Genomic DNA, 7,387 nt, shown 5'->3' with positions numbered 1-7,387 from the left:
TATGGGATACCATTTGACTATGCCAATCCATTCCTGGATTTTGGCATATATGGGAGGTCCTGCCCCCAACTTCCCTATTTTAAGTGTACATGTGTATGAGAAATGTCTGTATCCATTCCCTGTGTATTGAATCAGATCTAGCAATATATCTGTGTCACTGGACGCAAATTTTGAGTCAAGGGAATGAAATGGGAGATCATGGCCAGCAGGTTTATCAATTATTATCTTATGGTGACTACTTTCATCTTCTATTGCTGCAATTCCCAAATCTTTTAGCTGCACTGGTATTGGAAGTTTTGTGAAGGTGGCATCTGGTTCCATAGTGTGGAAAAGATGAGGGAGCAGATAGGCCTTTCATAGATATTTTTTGTATGTTTAGAGTAAATGATCACAATTAGAAACACATTATTTTCTATTATTCATTCTCACATTCTCAAACTTGAGTACTAGTATTATAAAACACTATACAGGACATTTTGGGGATAAGCCATGGTGAATGCTAGTTCTAAGGAAACAAAATAAACTTTACATTATATATCAGAGGCACTGAGCACCAGGGAAAATCACATTTTGCTTTTTTAGAAATGAAAAGCTATAGGTAAATATGATACTGCATTATATCCAAGTATAGTGTTTATATATGATCCTAGCACCACATTCTGACACCGTGAAGTTTCGTTGACTTAAGTGAAACATACTTCCAAGCAAACATGCTTAGGATTGCAGCCTCGGCCAACATTTAATCCCTGGACATTTCACAGTTCATTAGGAGCAGCATTCACAGCCATCTGACAGTTGGCCAGAACACTGTTCTAAACTGGAAGATAATGAGGTTTAGAAACTATCTTGGAGGAATGTGAAATCTCGGGAGTATCATTGGATTGTACATGGGGAAATTGCAAATTGTTTCACAGCTCTCTTTGTTTGGAAAGCCTCTATGATGATGCCTCAGTGGCACAATTGAACTAATTCCATTTCAAAATGTTCACTGATGAAAAATATCCCCCCTCTCTACCACACTTTTTTGAGTTCAGAAAATTGAAAATTCAGTGTCATCCGTATATCCTCATCTCAAGCGGAAAGGTTTTACTTAAATTAACTTTGCCCTCTAAAAATTATACAAGAAGACATTAGATAACTTATTTCATGTCAAATGTTTGAAATTCTCTTTTATAGCAAGAATAATTTATGACTATTGTGCATGTATAATCTTTAGATATACAGTAGAGTCTCACTTATCCAACACTCGCTTATCCAATGTTCTGGATTATCCAACACATTTTTGTAGTCAATGTTTTCAATACATCATGATATTTTGGTGCTAAATTTGTAAATACAGTAATTACTACATAGCATTACTACATATTGAACTACTTTTTCTGTCAAATTTGTTGTATAACATGATGTTTTGGTGCTTAATTTGTAAAATCATAACCTAATTTGATGTTTAATAGGCTTTTCCTTAATGTCTCCTTATTATCCAACATATTCACTTATCCAACATTCTGCCGGCCCGTTTATGTTGGGTAAGTGAGACTCTACTGTAATAATAATAATCATCATCATCATAATTTTAGAGAAAGCAACCCTATAGTAAGGACAGTCTCAAAACTGACTCCGAGACAAGATCCAACTAAATTTAGCTATGTAACTATGGTTTTAGCATTATGCTGAAAAAAGCATGCTCTACGTTTCTACAGAAATCTAGAAACGTAAAATGTGTTCTACGTTTCTACTGAAAATCATTGGATGTTAAATCCTGTTGTGCAGGTTTCAGAGGGACAGACATGTCATTTCTCTATGCATTTACTCAGAAGAAAGTCCAACTGCATTAAATTGGTCACTCAGTCCAGGGAGTTTGCTAAAATTGTTGTTTTTGCAGTGACTAAATTTAACTGAATGAGAGACCAACCTTTCATATCCTGATCTTTGCTGTGGTTGTCGTTATCTCTCTTCTACCAATCTCCAATAGTTTGCATAGCCTTGGTTGGATTTAGGGAGGCCAGGCAGCCATAGTGATCCCTTTCACGCTGCCCCTATATTTCAGGATCTGATCCCAAATTATCTTCTTATCCCGGATTATTTGGCAGTGGAGACTCATATAATCCAGTTTAAAGAGGCCAACCTGGTGTCAGATCCTGGGAGATAGGGCAGTATAGAAGGGCCAACTGTCTCTTATTACAGAGATGGTGGTGTTGCTGGATTTCTGCACATAAGAACCACAGAAACCCATATAAACACACAGTATCAGTGAATCATGAAACCTTTGGGTTTCTTGATGGAAAGAGAATATTATTTTAGTCTACCTCTGGAAAAAGGTTTTTAAAAAGCTCAAATCAATATTTGGAAGCTCTGATAATGTGATCACAAGAATCACACTTAATGGGTTTCTTAACAGAATGGATCAGTTCTGCCTGTTAAGCTAATCCTGGTTCTAGTTAGCTGGGGTTATAGTCCCAAAAGGTGACATTTCCAAGCTTTGCTATATCCACTTAAACATACTGTTATTGCTAAAGCAGCGGTGGTGGATGTAAATTGGTATTCACCACTGAATGCCATCACAGCAACTATTCTATTATCTCTGATCAACATTAGAAAAATGCCAGTCACATGACCTTGGAAGGGTTTATGGGCAACACCAGCTCTTCAATGTGTTGTCAAAGGCTTTCATGGCCGGGATCAAAGGGTTATTGTGTGTTTTCCGGGAAGTATGGCCATGTTCCAGAAGTATTCTCTCCTGGTGTTTCACCCACATCTATGGCAGGCATCCTCAGAGGTGTTGAGGTATATGAAGTGTACCTCACCACCTCTGAGGATGCCTGCCATAGATGTGGGCAAAACGTCAGGAGAGAATACTTCTGGAACATGGCCATACTGCCCGGAAAACACACAACCAGCAGCTCTTCAGCTTAGAAATGGAGATGAGCATCACACCCTAGAGTCAGACACGACTAGACTTAATATCAAGGAGAAAGATTTACCGTTATCTTACTTCTGAAAGAGTAGGAAGAGAAGGAGGAGGAAGGGGCCCAATCATTTTGACCTCAGCCTTATCAATCCAGATGAAATAAACGTCAATTCCTACTTCTCCTTTCCTCTTCAATGCACATTTTGTTTGCATGATTCTTTTTTTTTAACTAAGTCTATTGCCTTGTGCATGCAGAGGAAGTTCTAAAAGATATTATGCATGCATAATTTTTAGAATTTTCTTTAAAAACACTTTCTTTTCCAAAATTGAAACTTCAGAAAGAGAGGGTGCATCTTACATTTGATAGCACTTTAGATTCAGTTAAATGTTGTGGTGCACAGGTTATAAAAGTAAATGCTGCTTGCTAACCAAACTCCAAGAGAAAAGTGCTTGAGTTGTTGGATGGAGAAATAAGCATTTGGGGTGGGGGTGGGGGGGCTTAGCCCTCTCTCATCCATTTCTTTTCTACTGTAATGCACATATCTGCATGTATGTGTGTGTCGGAGGGGGTGCTCAGGGACCTGACACAACAGAAAATCTTGAAAGAAATTGGAATAGAAAGGCACCAGGTGAGGAAAGAATGAAGCAGTTGAGAAAGATTTAAGTAATGTCTTGTGGCTGCTTCTCTGCCAACCTTCTCCTGAAAGAGGTCTAACCCAAGACATTTTTTGTAACACCCATTCATTTACCAATTTTTACCAATTACATTTTTCACCCGCTATGTTGGATGGACTTCAGTGTGCCTTGGCAGCTTGCATTCATTTCATTCTGTGTAAATAGTTATTATTCTGTTGCTCCACAGTCTCATATCAGACTGCTTCAACAGCCTTACTAGCTGGGCAAATGGTTCTGTTTTATACCTAGTTTTCACAATGCCATGCCTCCTCTCTAGCCATATTAGACCATGTAATTGCCACAGAGCAAGAACAGGTCAGCTGAAATGGGTTTTTTAAAATCAATATTCACATTTCTGTGCAAGGAGTAGATTTTAGAAGATTCCAGAGCAAAAACTAATAGCATATAGAAAGATTAGATCGATATATAGATAGATAGGGAACTAATTGTGACAATTTGTTTACACTGCTTCTCGGGATTAAATGATTTCAGAACATTTTGGCTAAATGTGTGGATTCGAGCTACTTTTTATCACTCCCCTTTTCATCTTCTCTTGGCACCAGCTGTGCTCATGATTCTGAAGCAACATCGCCAGCCGGACTGAACATTCGCAATGAACATTTCAGCAGTAATTTAAATGTTAAAGGGCAACATGATTTTTTGTAAGTGCTTCCCGCATGCCCCTCCCTCCCATGGCCAGTTGTGGCCTAACAGCTTGTGGGAGAGCAGGAGGCAGCCTGCAATTTTCAAGAACAGTAACAAGGGCAGCTTGTGTTTACTGCAATATCTTCTACACCACAGAATGTGAGGTGTTGAATATGGAAATGGAAGCAGTGCCAAGGAATGGTATTAATAGACAGCGAGAATTCTATGTGTTCAAAGGGAGGGGGGAACATTCCTTTTTTTAAAAAAAATGTACCTTACACTTTTTTATTCCACGTATGCAATCAGCCACTTTCATATGGAGATCTTTGAATTCCAACCAAAGTGCCAGTTTGAAAGTGTAGGGAGAATATACACACACAACATTAAAAGGTTCCTGTAAAGCAATCCTGCACAAATAGGAACTATAACAGATCGAATGTATAATAAAGTGTGGGTAGGAATTCCTTTGAAATGAAATTTGAAGGGGTTTTCACTTGTTCAAATTCTATATTGTCAATTTTGCATTTAAATAATTAATCAGGTTAAAATAAACATTAGCAACATGCTATTCTGTGACCTTTCGTTACTTACTTAGTCCCTGCCTCAAGCATTCAGAAATCATATTGTTAAGTTTCATCTTTTTCCAAAAACTGAATTGACTGATTGATTGATTTGTTCTGATTTATATCCCAGTATGGGAGCCAACTCTCTCACAGAGCATTTGGGCTTATGGAAATTGAGAAATGGTCATACTTTCACTGACCTATTTGGAGGAGCAGGTGGGAATGGCATGAGAAGGGAAGAGTTATTTTCCTTTTGAGAAAAGTAAACCTTCTAGTCAGTGTTATGATATGTTCCCATGTTTGTGTTATTCCCACAACTCAGATTTTCAGGAATTTCTTTGGCTCATTGTTATGTGAATAAGCTGCTGAATAGAAGTCTTTTGTTTGGGATGGGCAATGGATACATAGGGCATAATCTCATAGAATCATAGAGTTGGGAGAGACCTCATGGGCCATCCAGTCCAATCCCCTGCCAAGAAGCAGGAAATCACATTCAAAGCACCCCCGACAGATAATGTAGCTGCTGTTTTGTTGGTTTCACTGCTGGAAAGACAAGCTAACTTGAAGCAGGTTTGCCATTTCCACTGCAGGAATTATTTCACTGGAGTTACATAGCTAAAGAGTGGCACATTCTCTTGGTTAACATGGTAGAAGAATATCTTAGCAAAGGAGAAATCAGCCTGTCCTGATCCATTGGCCAAAATATTGGCTTTCTTTTTGCACCCCATGCTAGAACGCACAAAGAAAATCACATCTATGTCTACACACACACTCATTCCTTCTGTGTGGTTCCCCTTAAACTGTTAGTTGGAAATCAATCATTCCAAGGGCCTCATCACAAAAGCCAGATGAAGCATCCTGCTTCACTTGACTTTGGAGAGAAAAGAGAGGGACAGCAAAATGAATTTGTCACCACCCGGACATCTCCCTCTCAAGTGACGCTTCCTACATCATACATGGAAGTGTCGCCCCTCTGCAGAGAATCTGTACTGGCTCCATTGGGGCCTCCTGTGTTGTGAGCAAAGTTTCTATCTCAGGTGGGGGCAGGGCCTCCACTGGAAGTCACACTATATCGTGTGATGGCTGGCGTGGGGCTCCACCTCCATGTGCTAAGCATCCTAAGACACTGATTCAGGTAAGTGTGATGAGGTTGAGACATCTTATGATCCTGTATCCACCCCTTTTGGCTGATTGGCAGGATTTATTTTTATTTGTGTTTTCAAATACTTATTTTTTTATTTATTTACATGCTGCCTTTCTCCCAGCGTGGGAATTAAGGTGAGTTTTACAAAACAATAAATTAAAACATTTCCTATACAATCTAAAATCTAAAAGCAATTAAAAAGTATAATTCATTTCAAATGCAATTAAAAGTAATAATACCATGTAAAGGTATATGTATATATGTGTGTGTGTGTGTGTGTGTGTGTGTGTGTGTGTGTGTGTATACACAGGGGCAATAAAAAGCCACTTTTAAGTGCCACCTTTATCCCAGAGTTGGATCCAAGGCAGCTTCCAAAAACAATACATTAAAAGCAGTCACAATACAATTTAAAAACAAATAAATGTGTTTCATAAGGCATTTTAATATCAGTTGAAAGCATAGAAAGATAAAATATGTCAAGTATCAAGCCTACTCGTTTATATATTAAAAATTTGCTTATATAAAAACTCACAGCAATCCAAAAATGTCTTTACTTGCCAGTGAAGGGTAAACAGGGATGTACTCTCATCTAGCAATATTTAGATCAGGGACCATATCTTTAAATGGAAATTATATTCTTTTTGAAGAAATAAGTAATTTGTGCACGTGGCAGGGCTCAGAGAGAAGCCTCCCTGCAGGATCGTGACACATCCGGGTGTCCCCTGGGCGTATATAGATGGGTTTTATGACTTGCCTTGTCCATATATTGTCCAGTTATATTAAATAATAATAAAACTTTATTTATATACCACTCCATCTCCTCAAGAAGACTCAGGGTGGTTTGCAACATAAACATAAAAAACATTCAATTGTCAAAAGACACCATACAACAAAGCTAAATGTAATAAACATAATAAACAACATCAAAAAGCAGAAACAAAACAATTCTATTAAAACAGACACAAAATTAATCCAGATCAATATATTCCATCAAGAATTCAAATACCAGTAACCAGAACTTTGAGGTAGACATGGTCAATTTTAAGGGATAGGTAAAGTCTTGTGCATCAGAGTATCATGGGGCCAGGGAGTGGATAAAGTGCATAAAGTGCAGAGCAGGGTCCTAGTTGACAACTGGGGGGGGGGGGGTGTCTAGGGACTAATCTTGCTCAAAACCCTGCAGGAACCACCAGGTTTTCAATTCCTTGCAGAAAGAGGACAATGTAGGGGCTTGCCTGATCTCTATGGGGCATCACTGAGAAGACCCTCTCCCTCATCCCCACCAGCCGCGTTTGTGATGGTGGTGGGAGTGAGAGGAGGGCCTCCCCGGCAGATCTTAAAGCCCGTGCTGGTTTGTAACGGGAGATGCAATTAGATAAAGTCCCCCTTTCCTTCCTGAAAAGATACATGTAAAATTAAAAGAATGCCAATACCTCCCTGCCCCTTCTTGTA

Source organism: Anolis carolinensis, chromosome 1 (assembly GCF_035594765.1).
Source record: "Anolis carolinensis isolate JA03-04 chromosome 1, rAnoCar3.1.pri, whole genome shotgun sequence".
Taxonomy (NCBI): domain Eukaryota; kingdom Metazoa; phylum Chordata; class Lepidosauria; order Squamata; family Dactyloidae; genus Anolis; species Anolis carolinensis.
The sequence above is the reverse complement of the archived record's forward strand: the minus strand, read 5'-3'. Positions refer to the sequence as shown.